The sequence below is a fragment of the Nannospalax galili genome, unplaced genomic scaffold (genome assembly GCF_000622305.1).
Source record: "Nannospalax galili isolate Female #2095 unplaced genomic scaffold, S.galili_v1.0 scaffold2045, whole genome shotgun sequence".
NCBI lineage: Eukaryota > Metazoa > Chordata > Mammalia > Rodentia > Spalacidae > Nannospalax > Nannospalax galili.
Genome location: NW_008352658.1, coordinates 277,170 through 300,251, shown reverse-complemented (window position 1 = coordinate 300,251; position 23,082 = coordinate 277,170). Strand labels below are relative to the sequence as shown.

Genomic DNA, 23,082 nt, shown 5'->3' with positions numbered 1-23,082 from the left:
GTTTCTAACTACAAGACAGAAAATCATTGTTATAACAAAATACTTATATCTCAAAAACAAACAAGCAAGCAAGATATCTAAGCGCTTATATTGCACTGTTTTGGAAAACTGACTAATTCTGGCAATTTTATTTCTATTGTTTGTTTGAACTACTTTGAGTCAGTTGTTTGTGGACTTCTGTTACTTATAATAATCACCTAAAGAAGTGACTATTAGCCAGGTGTGCTGTCACATGCCTTTAATCCTAGCACTTGGGAGGCAGAAGCAGGTCGATCTCTGTGAGATGGAGGCCAGCCTAGTCTACATAGCTAGTACCAGGCCAGCTGGGGCTACAGGGACACCCTGTTTCAAAAAGACCAAAAAAAAGGGAAAAAAATGAATATTTAGTAAACAGTCAACTATAAATGTGCACTCATGACCCCAAGATTCAGAGAGAGACTCAGAAACTCAAGTGTGATCTAAATTTTTCCCATTCCAGCCATTGTCTTGTATTTAGATGTCTGTTGCAGAACATGCATAAAACCAACCTGCTGTCTGCAGTCATGTCTGGAAATTTGGCTGCAGTACTGAGCCACAAACAGTCTTTATCAAAGCAACTATACAAACTGAAGAACTATGGGTGATTTTATCTGATGTTATCTCCAAAATGAAAATGTCTTACAACATATACCCATGTTGTAAGCTCTCCTGTTACCTTGTTGAATCTTTCCCCAAAGGGAGTAACATTAGGCCCTTTCCTTGAGCCACTAAGACATTCATTGACTAGATAAGAAAATCTGAATCATGGTGGAAGACATGAGTAATATGTTTAACCAATCCTGTCTCTACCTTCGCCTATTGCACAGCTAAGGAAAACAATGGGGAACAGAACGTCTTCACCATGGAAGTCCTCACCATGACCACATCTAGAACAAGGATGTGGCATATTCTTAGATTCATCATCCTGACAAACACTTTTCCTACATTGCTTAAGCTCATTTACATATTTGTTTTCTCAGCACAACAGTAACACAAAATCAAAACCATAAACATTGAAACAAGTTGCATATCACAAAACTGCACTATATGGTCTTAATAAAATGCTCTATTACTAGATCCTTGTAGAAATCCTTTCCCAGCTTTCCCAAATTTTCAGCAATCACACGTGCCAGCCCCTTCTCAAGTAACTAATTCTTCTCTCTTAAGATCTTAATTCTTAATTCTTCTCCCTTTGGATCTTACCAAAGTGCCCAAGCTGTCCTTTAATTCACCCTGTAACCCAGTTTGCCTTGAACTTGTGATCCTTTTTCCTCAGTCTCTGCCATAGGGCTAAGGGTAGATGAGTCTCTTAAAGTTAACCTTAAAATAATTTACCAAAGTAGGGGTGGTGGCACAAGGCTGGAATCCTAGAGTGCAAGCAGGTAGAAGCTGGAAGATCAGGAGTTCAAGGTCAGCCTCAACCAAGAGCGTTCAAGGCCACCTGGGCTACAGAGAGAAAGAGAGAGACAGAGAGAGAGAGAAAGAAAGAGAGAGAGAGAGAGAGAGAGAGAAGAGAAAAGGCATTACCACTTTCTTTCCTCATTCTTTACAGTTACCAATTTTTTAAATATTTTATTTATTTTATTTTATGTGTATGTGTGTAAGTGCGCCCGTGTCGTGCAATGCCACGGAGGACAATAGAGGCTGTCGGATCCCCTGAAACTGGAGTTACAGACAGTTGTTAGCTGCCATGTGGGTTCTGGGATTCGAACCCAGGTCTTCTGCAAGAACAACCAGTGTTCTTAACCGCTGAGCCATCTCTCCAGTCCACAGTTACCAATTTTTATTGAGCAGCTTTAGGTAAAGCTGATCACTTTGAGTAAGTATATATTATATTGACCACTTAGCACTTGACGGGTACCTGGTGCAAAGCAGACTATTTGTTGTTCAACCGTAGGGGAAAGGGGAGGTAACAAACCCTGTATAATGGTTAATATTAATCTTCAACTTGACAGGATCTAGAATCACCTAGACGACAAATCTCTAGGCATGTCTGGTTCTGGACCGGGTTAAATATGGGCTGGAGAGAAGGCTCAGTGGTTAAGAGCACTCACTGCTCTTGCAAAGAACCTGGTTCGATTCCCAACATCCACATGATGGCTAACAACTGTTGTAAACTCCAGCACCAGGGAAGTACAACACCCTCTTCCGTCCTCTGCTGGCATTGAGTGACACAGGTTCACTTACATACATGCAGGCAATATACTCATCCACATAAAATAACATACTAAAGTATTTTAGATTAGATTCAATAAGATGGGAAGATCCACCCTAAATGTGGGCAGCACCACATGGGCTGTGGACCCAGACAGAGTGAAAAGGAGGCAGCAAAGCTGAGGCCCAGCTTTCTGTGCCTCCACTGATGCAGTGTTTCCAGCTGCCTTAACTCCTGCTGCCATGACTTCCGTGCCATGATGGACTGTCCCTGGGAACTGTGATCCAAAACAAACTCTTCCCTTCACAAGCTGCTTTTGTCAAGTATTTTGCCATAGCAACAGGAAAAGTAGTTAATGTTCCTTACATTGCAGAAAAAAGGAAGCTGGTACTTAGAAAAGCAAGATGGCTTATCAATGAATGCTACACACAGGATCTCATCTGACCCCCATAAGCCCTCTCTGTACTCCTTTTGCTAGCCCTCAGATGCCTCGATTGATTTAAGTTTAAAGATGGATTTGGGGGGATTGGGTGTAGCTCAGTGGAAGAACGTTTGACAAGCATCCAAGAGACCTTGGGTTTAATCCCCAGGCAAAAAAAGAACAAAAGAGAATTGCTGTGGAAATCAAGAATTCCAGAGAGAAGCTCTGTAGTCCGCAGATCTGGAGTGCATGGCTAGCACCCTGTGTCCCTCATTCCTTTCCTCAGATTGTCACCCACCCTGCCCTGCTGTGCCCCTGCAGGAACCATACTGTGGTGCACCACAAGTCTGGGTAGGGCTGGCTATCTCTAAAGACAGCTCAAGGGCCCCTTTCATTTTCAAAGGGAAAACACAGCAGCATTTAAACACTAATTTTAATGTTAGTGAACTTGTTTGCTTGCCTGCTTGTTCTAAGACAGTCTTCCTATGGTACCTTTGTTGGCCCAGTATTTACAATGTATCCCAGACTGGCCTCAAACTCACAGTAATCCTCCTGCCTCTTCCTCTCAAGTGCTAGGATTACAATCATGAACCATCTCACCCTGAAAACGTTATAAACGCCTAAGAGGAGCTGTTTTATAGAATCCATGAGATGAAAGTTGGTTTTATTTATTGAGTTAGAGCGCTATTATCACTTGGTTGATGTCAAGAACAGAGTGTGAGATCAGGGCATCATGATACATTTCTATAGTTCAGCACTTAAGAGGCTGAGACGAAGCTCACCAATTCAAGGCCAACCCAAATACACAGAGATGATTCTTAAAGAAACAAAAGAAAAAGGTGCTCTGTGGCTGTTTGTCCTTGGAATGAAAGGACAAATCAGACTTGAAAACTGAGAAACAAAATGGAACTGATCCTGGTTCAAGTTGGCTATAATGTCTTTAAGAATCTTCAACCTAGCCCCATGTAGTGGTGCACACCTTTAATCCCAGCACTCCGGAGGCAGAGGCAAGGTGGATCTCTGTGAGTTCGAGGACAGCCTGGTCTACATAGTGAGTTCCAGGCCAGCTGGGGCTACAGGGAGACCCTGTCTCAGAAAGACAGGAGAAAAAAAATCTTCAACTTAGCTGAGCGTGGTGGCACACACCTGTAGTCCCAGTATTTGGGAGGTAGAGGCAGGTGAATCCCTGTGAGTTCAAGGCCAGTCTGGTTTACAAAGTGAGTTCTAGGCCAGGTGGGGCTACAGGGAGACCCTGTTTCAGAAAAGATAAATAAATAAATAAATAAATAAATAAATAAATAATGAATGAATGAATGAATGAATAGAATCTTCAACTTAGGCCAAGCGTGGGGGTGGTGGCACACGACTTTAATCCCAGCACTTGGGAGGCAGAAGCAGGCAGATCTTTGTGAAGTTGAGGCCAGTTTGATTTACATAGCGAGTTCTAGGCCTGCTGGAGCTATAGGAAGACCCTGTCTCATGTCTCAAAAGAAAAGAATCTTTAACTACGGGGGGCGGGGGGTTGCTGGAGAGACGACTCAGTGATTTAGAGCATTCCAGAGGACTTGGGTTCAGTTCCCCGCACTCACATGGTAGGTCACCCCTGTCTGCATGCACATTGTGTACATATGTACACTCAGACACACACACGTACATATAATTAAATAAATAAGTCATAAATCTTTAATTTTTTTTGGTCTTTTGTTGAGACAGAGTCTCCTTGTAGCCCCAGCTGGCCTGAAACTCACTATGTAGACCAACCTGGCCTTGAACTCACAGAGATCTGCCTGCCTCTGCCTCCCTAGTGCTGGGACTAAAGGCATGGGCCACCACATCTGACCAAATTAAATAAATAAATATTTTTTAAAAAAGAATCTTCAACTACTGGAATAAATGCTGGGTGGCACATCCTTGTAATCCAAGCACTAAGGGCCGGGGTGGAGGTGGGGGAGCTGAGGCAGAAGGATTTCAAGTTCTAGGCCAGCCTGAGCTACATAGTCAGGCTACAAAAAAAAAAAAAAAAAAAAAAAAAAAAAAAAAAAAAAGGAGGAAAAAACTGAAAGAAAAAATTCAAAACATTCCACTGAAGTATATTTGGAAGGGTATACCCTCCCCGGGACTGGTCCTCCATAGCTTTTATAGCTAAATAAGTTAAAAAGGAGGAAGGCAAAAAGTTAGCAATAAACTTTAGAAAATGGTTTCAGTTCTAAAGCTGAGCATGGCAGCACACACTTGTTATCCCAGAGATGGAGGCAGAAGATCAAAAGTTCAAGGTCATCCTGTGCTATATACTGAGTTCAAGGCCAGTCTGGGACATGGGACCTTGTCTCAAAAGTTTCACTTCTAACAGACAGCAAATATTTCTTCAATGCATAGAAATAAATACTCTTTCACCCACTTGAAAGGATTTCCAGTTCTCGCTCGGAAAGCTAACTCTCACTGAACTCTCTGTCAGCTAGCAGATCTACTGGAAAAAATACAAGGAATGCTGCACAATAAAATATATAAACCTTTTCGCCTAAAACAATAAAGTCAAGTTGAGATGGTTTATGTTTACAAATTATGACTGTTTTAACTAGCAAAGAATTCAAGACCACATCGTTTTATCTATCATTATCTTTATAAAAGGCCAACCACAGATTATATCCTGACATTTACTGGTAGTGACTTCTGGCCACTTCATGGTAAGCTACCCCGTGAACCTATGGGAACAGACTCTAGGGGCAATAAGAAACTACAGCTCCTTTTCATGGCTTAGCCCTCAGAGGTCTCCCACACTGTTCATTTAATTATGACATTTGCCCATCGTCTTGATCAAGCCCTCTAGAACATAATAAAAGGGAATTCTCGGGAGAGTGCAGAAAAGAGAAATAGAGGGTGGCAAGGCACAGTGGTGTGATACATCCCTTCAAAAGTGAAGGAAATACTTGGAACATTTTCAGTGTATAAAACAGTTCTCAGCTGGGCGTGGTGGCACATGCGTTTAGCCCCAGTACTCAGCAGACAGGGTGGATCTCAGTGAGATAGAGGCCAGTCTGATCTGCATAGTGAGTTCCAGGCCAGCTGCAGCTACAGGGAGGCCCCGTCTAAAAAGTCCAAAAACAGCAAGACTTCTCAACTTTGTATTAATGGGGAAACAGGTCCTGGACTGTGGTCCTAGGATGACTTTTCTCTCTATAAAATGAGTCAAATGTGCATCACAAAGTTAAGAGGCAGTGGTCAATCTATACCCCATCTTGTCATACCAACAGTATTCCACCAGTGAACAACTCACTCCTCCTAGGAACAGCTTTGATTTGTTCTGTCTTATTGTTTCACCTGGCTTCCAAGACCCACACTCTGGCTCACCTCCACTTCATCTCATTTCTCATTTCCTTTGCCACTTACAGCTTCACATCTTCTCCCCAGTCTTCTCTTCCAGCTGTCTCAGCCTGGGTGGTCATTATTATGATGATTTATTATTATCATTATCATTATTTTGATTTTTTCTAGTTTTTTTTTTTTTTTTAATCTTTTTGAGACAGGGTCTCTCTGTAGCCCCAGCTGTCCTGGAACTCACTATGTAGACCAGGCTGGCCTTGAACTCACAGAGATCCGCCTGCCTCTGCCTCCCGAGTGCTGGGATTAAAGGTGTGCGCCACCACGCCCAGCTTTTTTTTTTTTTTTTCTCTCTTTTGGTCTTTTGAGACAAGTGTCCCTGAAGCCCCAGCTGGCCTGGAACTCACTAAATAGACCAGGCTAACCTTGAACTCACAGAGATCTGCCTGCCTCTACCTTCTAAATGCTGGGATTATGGGCATGGTGGCACATGCACCACCATGACCAACTGATTTTGATTTTTTGAGACAGGTGTCCCTGAAGCCCCAGCTGGCCTGGAACTCACTATGTAGATCAGGCTGGCCTGAATCTCACAGGAATTCAAGTGTCGGAACTAAAGGTGTGCAGGTGTGCACTACCATGCCCAACTCCATGTCATGTCTTTTCTTTTTTGGGGGGAGGGTCTTTTTTGAGATAGGGTCTCCCCATAGCCGAAGCTGTCCTGGAACTCACTATGTAGACCAGGCTGGCCTTGAACTCACAGAGATCTGCCTGCCTCTGCTTCCAGAGTGCTGGAATTAAAGGCATGTGCCACCACGCCCGGCTCATGTCATGTCTTTAAATATGTACATAACTAGAACTTTTGTTCTTAAATGGTCTCTGAGGCTGGTGGCCAGCAGGCCCCTCAAATGAAACACAAGCAGCACACCAGTTTCCACTCAACACCACCCAGAACTGCAGGAAATGTTTAAAGCACAGTGAGATGGCCTAGCAGGTAAAGTTGATTGCTGCCAAGTCTGACAACCTGAGTCTGATCCCTGGAATCCATATGGTAGGAAAAAGAACTCCCACAAGTTCCTGTGGCTGCTACACATGTGATAGGCATGGGTGCCCCCTCTGAGAGAGAGAGAGAGAGAGAGAGAGAGAGAGAGAGAGAGAGAAAGGAAAAAAGAAAGAAGGAATGGAGGGAAGAAGGGAAAAAATTTAAAAGACAAAACACAAACACACACATGGTTGAACTAGATCAACAATGTCTTATGTTCTGTGTAGTAATTCTTTGCATGAGAGTGAATTATTCAATTCTTTAATTTGTTTTTTGTTTTTCATTTCTTTTTTTTTCCTTCTGGTTTTTTTGAGACAGGGTTTTCCAGTAGCCCCATTTGGCCTACAACTCACTATGTAGACCAGGTCGGCCTTGAACCCACAGAGATCCACCTGTCTCTGCCTCAGTGCTGGGATTAAAAGGGGATTAAATGGATGCACCACCACATCCTGCTGTTCATTCAGTTCTTTGAGATAAAGCTGGGTGTGAATGAAAACCTGCTGCTTCACGAGGTCATATTTTATTTCTATCCAAATAGAATGTTAAAGCAGTCCTAATAGCTTTATCCCAAATTTTTTTTTCTTTATAGCACTGGGTATCGAACTCAGAGCCTTGAGGATGCTAGGCAAGTAAGCTATATGTGCCCAGCCCCAAATTTAGTTTTTTATTTTTGTTTTGTTTTAATTTAAAGAACTGCTTTAGGAAAATGAACTTCATTAGGAAAATGAAGATTACAATCTTGAACAGCTAAATTTAGGAAGATCAGAAATATCTTGGTCTCTGAAGACTTGGGACTCCGATGAGATAGGACACTGTTTCCTCAGACTTCATCTCAGTCTGAGTTGAGTCATGATATAGCATAGGATCAGGAATCAGGGCTTATCGTCCCTTGTGTCATTCCTTGATTTTAGGGAAGACACCAGATCTGAAACAAAGACAGTCACCGATGCTTACATCCTGCATTACACTGTTCCCCTTTAATCCCATCATTCCTAGAAGTCAGATTTTCGTGTCCCAACAGCAATCATCAGTTGAATGAGATTCTATGAAAGTCATCACATGCATTGTTTTTTGTTTTTTATATGTATGAGTATATTGGCTGCATGTGTATAAGTGTACCAGTGTTGTGCAATGCCCACAGAGGTCAAAAGAGGGCATCAGATCCCCTGGAACTGGAGTTACGGATGGTTGTTAGCCACCATGTGGGTGACAGGAACCAAACCTGGGTCCTCTGTAAGAGCACCCAGTGCTCTTAACTGCTGAGCCATCTCTCCAGCCCCCAAATTTTAGTTTTTATAAGAAAAGAAAAAAAGGTGCTACAAGTTAACTCAGTGAAATAGCAATTGCCTAGACTGTGTAAGACCCCAAGTTTGGTCCTCAGCACTGGAAAAGAAAAAGAAAAACTTCTTCAGGAACTTGAGCTGTCCAACTTCGTTCTCTTTCTTGGTTGTGCTATTCTGGTTAGGAGGTTGTAGTCTCTATAGGGAAGTGCTTAGCTAATTTTGTCATTAAATTATCTAATAGATTAGCACTAAATTAATAATTACTTTTCAATCCAAATGCAGTTTCCGTATTTTAAGACCTACTTCAAAACACAGACCAAAAAAAAATGTTGGGTTAGCATGCCATGAAGAATAAAATGCTCCATGTTGGACAGTTTAAAAGTCAGTGGTCAGCCAGGTATGATGGCACACACCTTTAATCCCAGCACTCTCAAGGCAGAGGCAGGCAGATCTCTGTGAGTTCAAGGTCAGCCTGGTCTACATAGTGAGTTCCATTTATACTTGCTAAGCTAGCTACCAAATGAACTACATCCCTAATCCAACCTTTCCTAATTTTGATGAGAATTGTTAATCACTAATTGTTTTTACAGGGCTCAATGTTAGTATATTTTTAACCATAAATTTAGTTGACTTTACTAGAAATGAAAATAAGAGAAAGTAACTAAAACATTAGGAAGGAGAGTGGGATAGGGCTTGAGCCAGCAGTCCTCAAACTGAAAGGTAGGTACTAAGTACCTCCAACTCCTAGAACAGTAGCCTCTGGCGAAGACAGGCAGGCTACAGAAAGGAACAGTGGAGCAGAGCCCAATACATGACGTCATGGCATTGAGGCACTATCCCTAAAGAATTGCACAGCAGGTTGCCAAAGTGACAGGATGCCTGAACCAAGCTTGGGAGGCACAGACAAACTCAGATGACTCACAGCTGGCCAGGCCTCTTTAGGAAAAGTTTACCTGTATTCTATAGTTAGCTGGGCTCTGCTTTCCTTCCTGGAAGGCATGCAGTTTCAAGTCTCCTGCCCTTAAATTAGGGCCCACCACTGAGCTAGGCATGGTGAGCCCACACTCAGGAAGTAAAGGCAGGAGAAGTTCAACTTCAAAGCTAAGGCCTGCTTGATCTACACAGAGAGTCCCTGTCTCTAAAAAGTAGAATGAACGGCTGAGTATGGTGGTACACACCTTTAGTCCCAGCATTTGGGAGGCAGAAGCAAGCAGAATTCTGTGAGTTCAAGGTCAGCCTGGTCTACATAGTGAGTTGCAGACCAGCCAGAGCTACATAGTGAGACCCTATCTCAAAAAAAAATAATAATAATAAAATGAGAAAATTAGGACCCGCTACTGATACATATTCAGATAGAATCACAAATCACTTTTTTTTTTTTAATCTTTTTGAAAACAGGGTCTCCCAGTAGCCCCAGCTGGCCTGGAACTCACTATGTAGACCAGGCTGGCCTTACTCACAGAGATCCACCTGGCTCTGCCTTCAAAGTGCTCAGCATTCTCACTGTCACAACAACCATCGCCTTTGAAAGATAAGTATTTAGGTACACACAGTGCTTTTGCTAATAAAATGAAGGTGGTCTGATGGTTCATTTCAAACCCCTGCTTGGTGATGGTGCATGTCTGTAATCCCAGCACTTTGAAGGTGGAGGAGGCAAGAGCATCAGAACTCAAGGTCATCATCAACTACATAGTGAGTTCATGAGAACCTCTTTCAAAAAAATTGGGGAGAGGGGACAGACAGATGACACAGCCAGCATCACACAAGCGTAAGCCACAGGACCTGAGTGCAACTCGGATCCCATATGGTGAAAGGAAAGAACTTACCCCCAGAAGTTATCCTCTGACCTCCATACATGCACAGATGCGTGCACACAAACACATACACACTCACATGTAAATTAATTTTAAGAAGCCAACCATAGTGGCTTATGCCTATAGTTTCAGCATAGAGGCTGAACTTTGAGAGGCAGAGATAATAGGACCGCCACAAATTTGAGACCAATCTGGTCTACATAGTGAATTCCAGGCCAGCCAGGGCCTTAGTAAATCCCTGTCTCAAAAAAAATCCTTCAGTCTCCTTATTGGATTTTTAAAATTTATTTATTACATTTAATGTGTATCAGTGTATTGCCTGCATGTATAGTAAGCACATCCATGTCATGAAATACCCTTGGAGGTCAGAAGAGGGCATTGGATTTCTGGAACTGGAGTTAGACAGTTGTTAGCTGCCATGTGGGTGCTCAGAATCAAACGTAAGTCCTCTGCAAGAGCAACCAGTACTCTTAACTGCTGAGCCATCTCTCCAGCCCCCTCCTTATTGTGCCGGGCATGGTGGTGCATGCCTTTAGTCCCAGCACTTGGGAAACAGAGACAGGCGGATCTCTGTGAGTTCGAGGCCAGCCTGGTCTCCATATTGAATCCAGGCCAGCTACGGTTACAGGGAGACCCTATCTCAAAAAGCCCCCCCCCCAAAAATACTGGTTGTTCTTGCAGAAGACCCAGGTTCAAATCCTAGTACCCACATGGCAGATAAAAACTGTCCATAACTCTAGCCCCAGAGGATCCGACAGCCTCTTCTGACCTCCTTGGACATTGCACGACACGGATGCACTTACCTACATGCAGGCAATACACACATACACATAAAATAAAAATAAAGAAAATTTAAAAAAAAAAAAAAAGCTTTGCTGTGTATCATGGGGGAAAAATTTCAGCGCACTTAAGGGTGAAAAAAAATGTAGCACTGTGTGGAATGGATCCAAAGTGTCACTGCAGTAAGAAACTTGACTCTGGCAAAATGAAGTCCTATAGGAGTGACCTCGGGCAAACAATCATGATTTATGATTGGATGAGTTACGTTTTGACTGAAAGGGACCAAAAATGAAATTTATTTTTAAAAACTCACGATTATGCATGTGGGGACTCAGCACATTGCTGCAGATACTTGTATTGGTTTCAAAAAACCTTCCTCCAACAGCTTCAGAGTTAAGCAATTGATGGAAAGGGTCCTGTGTGTTCCTTCAACGGAGAAAAAATACTTCGTAGGGGATTGAGGGGAAAGGCTTACCTGTCATTGATTTGTGAAGTACCGAGTAAAGTTCAGCCCAAGCTATTCATATCTCTGACGTGGTCTGGTCTGCATCAGTGATACGAGACTTCCCAGATACAAAGTGAACTAGCTTGTCCAAGAATCTTCAGCTGCTCCTACTCTGATATTTTAGTATTACTGAGGCCGTGTGTACATAACCATCATTTTTAGATGACAGCAGCCTATATATTTTGTATATTCATTTGGCTATTTCTACTGATGTAGCCAAAATAATTGCAGGTAGTGTTGAAAAAGGAAGTGCTAATGCCAGGCATGGTAGCACATGCCTTTGATCTCAGCACTGAAGAAGCAGAGGCAGGCGGATCTCTGTGAGGTCAAGGACAGCCTGGTCTACATAGTGAGTTCCAGGTCCCAGGACAGCAGGGCCTACAGAGAGACCCTATCTGAAAAAAAAAAAAAAAAAAAACAACGGAATGAGAGCCAGGCTTGGTGCTGTACATTTTTAATCCTAGCAGATGGGAGAATCTCTGTGAGATGAAGGTCAGCCTGATCTACATAAGGAGTTCCAAACCAACAGGGGCTGCAGGGAGACTCTATCTCAAAAAGACAAAAGACAAGAGCCAGGGTTAGTGGTGTATGCCTTTAATCCCAGCATTCAGAAGGGGGCAGGGGGGCCGGTCCACATAGCTATTTCCAAAGCCAGCTGGGGGTACAGGGAGACCTTTTCTCAAAAAACCAAAAAAAAAAAAAAAAAAAAAGACAAAAAAAAAAAAAAAAAAAAAAAAAAAAAAAAAAAAAGATGGAAGATGACATGCAAATTAATCTGTTTTCTTAAGACTAACTAGACTTTGGCATTCTGGACCACACTGAGGAGTTAGGGAATGGGAAGGCACACAGAAGTAAATGTAGAAACATTTGAGACTGGTTATTGAAAAGACAGCTGATAGTGTAGACTTGCTATGATCTATGAATATTTACTCTCTAGTCTTTAGAACAAAAGATATATATTAGTAAGCCAATAGTCAATAGATAATTACTGGGTGCTTTTTTTTTTTTTTTTTTTTTTTTTTTGTAGCTTGAGCTGGCCTGGAACTCACTACGTAGACCAAGCTGGCCTCCATCTCACAGAGATCTGCCTATTTTAATGTGTATCTGTTGTCTTTGAACAAGGATCTCTGTGGTGGTCAACAGACCCTGGAATTCCTAGGAAACAATCTTCTAGGCATGTCTGTGAGGGAGTTCTAACTGGCTCAGGTGAAGAGAGAAGACTCAACTTACTGTGGGTGACACTGTCCCACGGGCTGGGGTTCCAGACTGAATAAAAAGAAGAAAGTGACTGCAGATGCAAGGTGACCAGCTGTGTCAAGCTCGAGCTGCCACTTTCCCCACCATGATGGTCCGTATCCTCTCCCAAAGTGAGCCAAAGTAAATATTTCTTCCCTTAAGTTGCTTTTGTCAGGTATTTTGTCACAGCAATGAGAAAAGTAACTAATCCATTTGCCATACTTTAATTTTGTACTGAACCTCAAAAATATAGAGGCAGATAGATATTAGGGGGTATAACTAACAAAGGCAACAAAAATAGGATTCTCTTCCTCAGATCATTTCCAGAGAGAACAAAGGAATAACATTTTAACTAGAAAGGGGCTGGTGATGTGGCTCGCTGATGAGGAGCGCTTACTGCTCTTCCAAAGGACGAAAATTCGGTTCTTAGAATCAATACCACGTGGCTCACACCTGCCTGTAATTCCAGCTCCAGGAGATCTGAGCCCTCTTCTGGCTTCTGTGAGCACCCACACACATGTTGCCTACACTCACATAGACACACAAATACACATAAATTTTTTTTAAAAAGTAACTAAAAAGATTTTAACTCTGCTGGGCATGGTGGCACACGCCTTTAATCCTAGCACTTGGGAGGCAGAGGCAGGTGGGTCTCTGTGAGTTCCAGGCCAGCCTGGTCTACATAGTGAGTTTCAGGCCAGCTGGGGCTACAGAGAGACCCTGTCTCAAAAAGACAAAAAAAAAAAAAAGAATTTAACTCTACAAGAAGAATCAATAAAATGAATTAGTCATGTGATAAGGAAAACAAGGTGTGACTAGCACTCAGAATCTCAGGGTCAAGTGAGACAAATCTCCAGTTAACAGTGGGTCCGCCCTTCCACTTCCCCCCTCTGCCCTAAACTTGCCATACTGAGAGTCAAAAGACAAACATTTTGTGGTTCATCTTTTCAGTTCTGCTGACCTTCATCACGCAACAGTTAATATACGTAAGGGAAATCTAGGACATCGTAAGCCAGAACTGTGTCTGTGGCTTTTTCTTCCCTTGCCTCCGCAATTTTATTCACTGTGCTTGAATCTGTGGTAAAATAAGGTTGTAATCTGGGGTTTCAGCTTTGGTAGTGTTCAAAAGATGAGTCAAGAAAGAATACTGTCATTAGCCCTTGTCATGTGAAGTTAAAAAGTACCTCAGCCTGCATTGCTCAGGGGAAAGTCTGAACATATCTGTGTTCAGCACTTTAAGCAGTTAGGCTTTTAATAGTGTGCTCAGTCTTTCCAAGTTGTTAAGGAAAGATATATTCTCAACTTGACAGAGGCCAGGAGTGTTTACTGGAGGAATAAACAAGAAGACAGCAAAGGAAATCTCAAACCCTTGGCCTCCTGGAGTCCTGGAGCAGCAGGGTGCCCCATGCAGAGAATGCTGGTCTTGTGACTTAATGCTTCCCTGAATCTCCTCCTAGAGAACTGCACCATGTTTACAATTCTGACACAATATCTGCTGGGGACATTCTTTGTGTTTCAGTGCCTATTCTTCTGTGAGGATTTGTATGCATCTTATGTTCGGATTCACCAAGAGAATAAATGTGATTGCAAAAGATTTACCCAGATTGCGAGTTCAAGGCCAGCCATGGTTGACTGTGTGGTGAGAACTGGACTTCCAAAAATAAAAAATAGGGGGCAGGAGGGATGGCTCAGCAGTTAAGAGTATGTACTGCCCTTGAAGAAGACCTGAGTTCATTTCTCAGCACCCATGTCAGATGACTCACAACCACCTGCAATTCTGGCTCTAAGAAGATCCCAGACCTTTAGCCTTTAGGGCACTCATGTATACACACACACACACACACACACACACACACTTAAAAATAATTTTTTCTTTAAATAAGTAAATGAAATATCTACCAGGAGACAAAATTCTCCTTTGATCATTTCCTTGTGCACTGGTGCTGAGCTCAGCTTTCAAAAGAAATCTTACCTTATACCAGATCATGTCCTCTGGCCAACTGTTCTATCCTCAAACCCTAATACTAGGTCTAAACTAGAGTTTCAGGATCACTGTATTGAGTAGCTAAAATTCAACCTTCTGTACACTTCGTGATGTCCCATAGCCTTTGACTTCTCTGCCCACCACAACTCCAGCCACTTTTCAATATGCTTTATTGAACCAATAATTTTTGGTGCATAGCTTTTTTTTTTGTCTTTTTGAGACAGGGTCTCCTTGTAGCCCCAGCTGTCCTGGAACTCACTATGTAGACCAGGCTGGCCTTGAACTCACAAAGACCCACCTGCCTCTGCCTCCCAAGTGCTGGGATTAAAGGCATGCACCTCCACGCCCGGCTGGTGCGTAGCTTTTATCTGACTGTAATTTAAATACCACATGTAACCTGACAATAGTGGTGAGAAAGATGAATGTGTCTAGCAGAGAGACATATTTGACTGCTTGCCTCTCTTCCCTAGCTAGTTTTTATAGCACACATCCAGCCCAAGTACATCTGCACTGTCAGCTTAGACAGGAAGGATGGGAGGTCAACAAAGCCATAAATAGAGGTGAGTGTTAAGCCTGACCTGCAAATCAATGAAAGCACTGAGGATGAGACACCATAAAGGGAATGGGAATTCAGACATAAGTAGACAGTGCAAGCCTGGCTAGATGTGGTGGCACAAAGCTATAATCCCAGCATTTGAGAGTCTGAGGCAAGAGGATCAGGAGTTCAAGTTCATCTTCAGGTTCAGAGTGAGTTTGAGGCCAGCCTGGGCTATAGGAGACTCTGTCTCCAAAACAAACATCATAACAAGACAAAACAAAACACCACAAAAAAAGTGTGAGTCATTGAGTACTTACGTACAAGATTTAAGATAACTGAATCGCTACAATGACATCATTATTTAGATTATGATTTATTTTCTTCAGCTGTAAAATGTTTTGAACTAGATTTTAAGACCAGTAAAAAGGAACAGGGGAGTGAGGTATTGAAGGAGGAGGCCAAATAAGATCAAAGTAAAATGACATATAGAAATGAAAACAACGTGACAAAAGCCAGGCATGGTGGTACACACCTGGAATCCCAGCATTCCAGGGGCTGAGGCAAGAAAATGGCCTGTGAGTTCAAGACCAGCCTGGGCCACACAGAGATCTCCAGGCCAGCCTGGACTACAGAGTGAGAACTTGTCTCAAAACAACAATAGCCAGGAGGGGTGGCGCATGCCTTTAATCCCAGCATTTGGGAGGCAGAGGCAGGCAGATCTCTGTGAGTTCAAGGTCAGCCTTGTCTGCCAGTGTATATAGCCAGCCTGAGCTACATGAGACCCTGTATCAAAAGATCAAACAAGTTTTTTAAAATGTCCCTTTCACTTCAATGATTCAGTAATCTATGTGTAAAACATGTCCTAATTCTAGTATAAGGTTTGCTTCTAAACAGAAAGCTATCCATTCATTGTCAAAGTTTCTAGGAATGAACTAAGGTCCCTTAATTATTTCTAAGAACTTTGGTAGCTTATGGTTGGGAACTCCAGATGCATTCCCAGAAGTAGAATCAGAATGCCTTTTGTTTTTTTTAAACTGTGTTGTGCTGTTGGGGGTAGAACCCAGGGTTGCACACTAGGCAAGAGCAAGCTCTACCACCAAACTACAGCCCCAGGTCCAGTAAATTACTCATTCATTTTCTTTGGACAGGAAGAAGTGGGATGGGTAAGGAAAACAACAAATGGGAGAGTCCACACCCAGTCTGCTGAGGCCTGAGCTGAGCCACTGAACTTAGGTCTTCTCTACACTGACGTCACTTCCCTGTCCCTCTACCACCATACTGAATCATGGTGTGGGGTTGGCCCAACCCTGCAGCTCTGTATTTTGGTAAGTAAAGATTCTGAAAGCAGAATTTTCAACAGAGAAAAGACACAGAAAGGTGGTTTGCCTCAACAGCCTTCATAAAAATCTAAAGTACATATAAAACAAAGCACATGATGTCAATGGAAATGGAAATATTACTTATACACATCTAAGCAAAGTCTACAGATATGTACAGTTTTCTCTGTCCCTCCTCCCCCTCCCCCTTTCCTTCCTTCCCTTGAAGTGGGTAGTACATGTAATCCTAATTCTTAGAAGACTAACTCAGGAAGACTGTGAGTTTGTGGCCAGCCTGGGCTACACGGTGAGCCTGTCTCAAAATTCAAACGGGGCTGGGGTTCAGTCGGTAGAGCGTTTGCCTAATGAGCACAAAGCTCAGGGACTGATGCTGTGGATGTAGAAACGTGGTGGTGACACAAGCCTCTAATTCCAGGGAGGTAGAGGCAGGAGATCAGAAATTCAAACCAGTCTCAGCAACATATTGGGTTTGAAGTTAGCCTGTGCTACGTTAGACTCTGTCTCAAAAAAATTAATAAACAGCAACCAAATTCGATGACTTGGTGGATAAGAGAGCTTTCTCTACCCCCAACTGTTTTTTTTTTCACGTGGTTGTTTTTGAATTGTCCCAAGCCCTGATTCTGCCCCTATGTGCTGTGTATAGCCCTCACTCTCAGTTCTCATAAAGCCTGTCTTCTCCCAAATAAGATCATCAGGAAAGTTTAGAAGACAAATGTCCGGGCACACAGCCTGCAGCTTGAACTTCACGGACATCGCTTCCACCCCAGTCATAACTTTATCAGCTAAGTTAAAATATGGTGACAATTCTATTTACATAAAAGGTCCAGAGTTTTGTCTGAAATGTCAACAAATGTAGCGTCCAGCTAGAATGACATCCTGTCGTCAGGCTTCATCTGTTGGATAAACTATGACTCTTCGGCTTGTTCAAAACAGCAGATTTAAATAGACACTTGACAGAAGCAACAGTGAAAGTAGGTTGTTTTTTTTTTTTTTTTTTAACTCAGCTGTATCTGTTAGGCTGTGGAGAAAACCTGTCCCACAGTCTCCTTCTCTCTCCTGCTCGGACAGTTCCACCGTTGGACTCGTCCTACTCCTCCAAAGTCTGGGTGCAGCTCTGAGGGGTGGGGCATAGCTTTATGGAACTTTGGCCTCTGAGTGCCTGTCTCAGAGTGCCCGCAGGCGGTGCAGCTGCTGCATGCCTCCAATAGCAGATTCCTGGGCAGGACCTTTGCAGTCCATTGTTTTGGACTGTCAGTTCCTAAAGGAAAATCAAGTGAAGCATAATTTAACACAAATTATCATTTAAAACAAAGGCTTTAAGAAATACTTTATGTTAGGTAGAACCATTAATACACTCATCTTGACGACATTTTATGAAATTTTTGAAAAGTATTCTTTATCTTGTGTGTTTAAGGATGAGTAGAGATCACTTTGTTTTCATTGGTTTTGGTTTTGGTTTTTTTTGAGACAGGTCTCAATATGCAGCCCTGGCTGGTCTGGCATTCACTGTACAGTCTAGGCTGCCTGGCTTCAACCACAGAAATCCTCCTACCTCTGCCTCCCAAGTGCTAAGATTAAAGGCCCCTGCCTCCACACCTGGCTTTTTTTAAATCTTAGCCCAGGCTGGCTATGTAACCAAGGCTAGCTTCAAACTACTGAAGATTCTCCTGTCTGAGCCTTCCAAGTACTGGCATTACAGGGGTGCATCACACTTGGTTTATATGTTTATTAATATTTTTTGACAGAAGTTCTCATGTTTCCCATGCTGGCTTTGACTCAGTATGTAGCTGAGGATAACCTTGAACACCTCTGCCTTCACCTCCAAAATGCAGGAATTACAGCCTTGCACAATCTATCAATCAAACCCAGGGCTTCATAAATGTCAGGTAAACACTCCACCAACTGAGCATGTATATTTTTTAAGAAATAGAAATATTTCCATAGTTCAAAATTCAACAAAGGTAAAAGTGAGACCTTCCTCTTTCAGTATACTCCACCCACTCAGTTCTCAGTCCTCACACACCTTCAGGCCTACATGACAGCCAATGCTCTTAGTCTTGTCTACCCTCCCCTACATCTATCATGCAAATCTATTCCTATGCTATTTTCTTCTTACTGGTGAAATAAATAAAATGGCAGCGCTTCACATAAACTATTCTATTCTTTGCTTTTTCCCTTTAATAAAGCTGAGACCTGACTTTATATCAGAATACAGAAATCTTCCTCATTATTATTCATATCATTGTTATTGATAGATTGGATTCGATGGCAGGGAAGTATCCATCTTTCTGTATGTGATAGTTGGTGCTAAATTGTCAGCTTGACAGGATCTGGAATCTCCTCTGGGCACGCCTGTGAGAGATTATCATGATGGCATTGATTTGATTATGGTGCTAAATTGTCAGCTTGACAGGATCTGGAATCTCCTCTGGGCACGCCTTCAAGAGATTATCATGATGGCATTGATTGATGTGCATCTTAATTGTGGGTGGGACCATTCCCTAGGTAGGGGATATTGGGCTGTATACGAGGAGAAAAAGGGTTGAGCACTGAGGAGAAAAAGGGTTGAGCACTGGCTCAGTAGCGTGTGCTTCTCTCTCTGCTTCTTGACTACAGATACAGTGTGACCTGCCCTTCTGTGACTTCCCCACCATGATGAGTGGGAACTGTGAGCCAAAATAAACCTTTTCTCCCTTAACCTTCTTCTGTCAAGGGTGTTTTATCACAGTAGTAGCAGAAAAAGAAACTAAGATACTATATTTAATCAAGTCTCTACTTTGAAATTTTACAGTATTTCCACACATATGTGTATGTTTAAGACAGGGTCTCAATATGTAGCCCAGAAGAGTCTTGAACTGGAGAAAATCCTTCTGCCTCAGCCTTGCCAGTTCTGGGATTATAGGCATGCACCACTACACCCTGTTCACCAGGACCAATCTTCTATTACATGAAATTCTCTTTTGTATATGTTACCATTTCACAGTCAAATGTACAAGGATACCTGTATTACTGCAGGATAAATTCTTTGAAGTCAAATCAGCATCAGGATATTTTTGAAATTTTTATAGATATTGGTAATTTACACATTAATTATCCCTATTCTAAGTATGTCCTGAAACTGGCTGATCCTGAGAGGTAAAAAGTTGAATCACAGAGCCAAGCTTGGCTATGGATACCTCCAATCCCAGCTCCCAGGAGGCTAAAGTGAGACTGCCAAGAATTTGAGGCCAGCTTATCAGTATATCTATACCATGTCACAATGAAAAAAAAATTTCTAGATATCTTTAATATGTTTTATCTGCAAGTATCTTATGATGTGAGCTTGATCATCTTATCATGTAGGTAAGGCAGTTTCTTTCTTTTGTCTCTTCACTTTCTTTTGAGAATATCTACATTTTAAAATATCGCCAGAGTTTCCAAAGACAATGAAAAATTTTACCAAAGATTTATCACCATATATAAGTTATTTATTTTTGTGCCTAATGGTCAACTATCTAAGGAAAACAATATCAAGGTTCTCTTTTAAGATAGGTACGATGGGAGCTGGAGAGATGACTCAGTGGTTAAGAACACTGGTTGTTCTTGCAAAAGACCGGGGTTCGAATCCCAGCACCCACATGGCAGCTAACAACTGTCTGTAACTCTAGTTCCAGGGGATCCGACAGCCTCTTCTGACCTCCGCGGGCATTGCACAACACGGGTGTACCGACCTACATACAGGCAATATGCACGTACACATAAAATAAAACTTTTTAGAAAGAACAGTGGCCTTTCTTGATGACCTTGCATTGACCTTCACTTCGGGGTTCTCTCCCCCCCCTCCCTCCCTCTATGCCTCTACCCCTCCCTGGCTTTGTCTCTTTCTGGGTTTTTCCTAAGGTCCCTGCTTGGGGCATAACCTGAGTGAATTCCTCAGAGAAGGGCCCTGCCCAAGTAGGGGGCATGAGGTAGCGGGGACACGCTAGACATGTCCCTTTGTCTGAAGGTGCCACTAAGCCCTGGTAAATGGGTCATGATGCAGGACACCCAGCCAGGTTTTGCGAAGCCCCAGTGAGCCAAAATATAGGGCTCCCAGCACCTAGCCAGGCTTGACCCTGCGAAACCTCCCCCCACAGACACCACGCCACCTGCCTTTGCTCCCAGGTAGGCAGTAACCCACACAGCTGCAGTATGGGCACGAGGGAGGGTGCCTGGGACCAGCCTGGGAAAAATAGACCATCCCACACCTGTGCATGCGTATGCGCATGTGTATGGCTTGAACACGTGAGCCCATGTGCTTGCACACGAACTTGGCTCCAGCTTCATAAATACCCGAGACACAGAAGCACTGCCCAGGGCCAGAGGACACACCATGGGGCGACTGGAGCTGCTGGTTGTTAGCCTGACCTGCTGCTTGGCAGCGGCAAGTGCCGCACAGGTAGGTAGACGTCCTGAGACATGGCCCTCTTTCCTCTTGAGTAAGATCTGGGAACTGGGCACAGGCAGACAGGTCACAGGCAGGAAGAAGCCAACAGTCTTGCCAGTACTTCTGGGTTCTGGCCGTGTGTGGGCTCTGCTCAGCTTGTCTCCACAGAAGGCTCAGTACAGCAGGTGCAATTCAACTTTAATTTCAGATAGCCGGGAGCAGATGCTGCTGCAAGGTTTGGAGCAGATTTATACTACAAAAGGCCACTGCTTCTCTGAAGTTCAGTGTGTCGTGGTCTCTCAGTTTACTGCCAAGTCTGACAAGCCTAACTACAATACCCCACTTTATAGATAAGAAAGGAGGGGCCCAACACGGACAAGGGGACTTGCCCAACGTCACACAGTGACCACGTCCTCTTCTCAAATAGGAATCTGAAATTTCTGTTCCAAACCAGGGGTTCAGCCAGGCGTGTGGCACACACCTTTAATCCCAGCACTTGGGAGGCAGGGGCAGGCAGATCTCTATGACTTCAAGGCCAGCCTGGTGTACAATGGCACGTTCCAAGCCAGCTACATAGTGAGACCCAGCCTTGGAAAACAAGATAAAAAGCAAGATGTTAGCTCTGATTTCTTCGGGTGCCTGCAAAGTCTGCCCTTTAACAGCCCTTCACAGGAAGCTTGACAGGTGCAGAAAGACCACATGGGTCTCACCGGGGACCACAGATCCTTGCCTGTTCTCTCTTAACCTTTATCTTGCTTGCTCCGTCTTGTGACCTAGGGACTGTCCTCCCATCCCCTGACCCTTGAACCTGGAAGTTGAGGTTCAGGGCACCAGCCATGGGAGGGAAGTCATTCTTTCTTAGGAGAGTCCCTTTGGGGTGTTGAAGGGACCTGAACCTCCCCCTGCATTGCAGCTGTCACTCCCACCTGCCTCTGGCCAGGGTGCCCACATCCTGGGGCCCTTCCTGAAACCCTCAGATCAGTCACTGTCACACAGAGACACTTGTGAGAGTTGACTTCCTAGTCCCTTAGGCACAGAGCTGGATTTCTGCCCCTCCCAGCAGCCTGGGGGCTGGAACAAGGAACCTCAGATGCCCCAATTTCCTGGGGAATCTTTCTGGCTCCTTCTTTTTTCCTGTTTCTTCACCTAGTATGGTAGAGGGCCCAAGGGCCTGGACTTCAGAGGGCTGGTGGTCCCTGCTGGGCCTGCGGCCACAAGCACCTACTTCCCCCACCTAGAACCTTGCAGAAGTGTCATTGCCACCCTTGTAAGCAGAGCTGGACTGTGCAGGCAGCACTGGGAAGGGACAGTGCTAGGCCCAGAGGCTTTGCCAACAGGGTGACTTCAAGCAGGAAGGCCCTGCACTTCAAATTCCAGGACAGTGAGCTGGGCACCCAGTGACAGTACTGATGAGCCTGTTGGACAGGGTCGTTCCCAGCAGGGAGCACAGGGCTGTGGGGATTTCCATGTGATGTGGGGCCATGAGTTCCATGCCCAGCCAGCTAGGTAGGCACTTAGGAGAGGAGAATGAAGTAGAAGAAAGAAAGATCAGGTCTCAAACTCACGGCTATGTTGGAAACATTCTAGATGCACAGAGCATCCGCCACTGTCAGCAGTTAGGCCTTCCCTCTGATGACCCTCGGGCCTTGGGAGAAGGAAGAAACTTGGGTTCGATTTTCAACACCTACATGGTAGCTCACAACCATCCACAACTCCAGTTCCAGGGATCCAATGCCCTCTTTTGACCTCCATGTACGGTATTGCATGCATGAGTGCACTTACAAAAAATTAAAAAAAAAAAAAAAAAGATAGGTATAATGGCACAAGTCTGTAATCCCAAGCACTGGGAAGGTGGAGATGGGAGGATCAGGAGTTCTAGAGCATCCTTGGCTATCTAGCCAATTTAAGGCCAATCTGGAATACATAAGGCTCTCAAAAACAAAAAAAACATTAAAAACAATTTTTTTTAATGCTTCACTTGCAAGCATGAAGACAGGCCTGGTGGTATATGTTTATAACACCAGCGCTGCAAGGCAGAAATGGGCAGGTCGCTGAGCTCACTGGCCAGCCAGCCTAGTCTCCATGATGAGTTGCAGACCAGTGAGAGACCCTTTCTCAAAAAAAGAAAAGGGGGAGGGGCTGGAGAGATGACTCATCACTTAAGAGCACTGGCTGCTCTTCCAGAGGACCCGAGTTTGATTCCCAGCACCCGGTTGAAGAAAAACAAAGTTGTCAAGTGCACCTGT

The 23,082-nt window shown here is 43.7% G+C and overlaps 1 non-coding gene across 1 annotated transcript; it reads right to left on the bottom strand.

The window, feature by feature from the left end:
* Nucleotides 1-7,948: 7,948 nt before the first annotated feature.
* Nucleotides 7,949-8,017, bottom strand: LOC115067119. Its single transcript, XR_003846553.1, has one exon. It is a non-coding gene; the product is annotated as a small nucleolar RNA SNORD30 (small nucleolar RNA).
* Nucleotides 8,018-23,082: the final 15,065 nt, after the last annotated feature.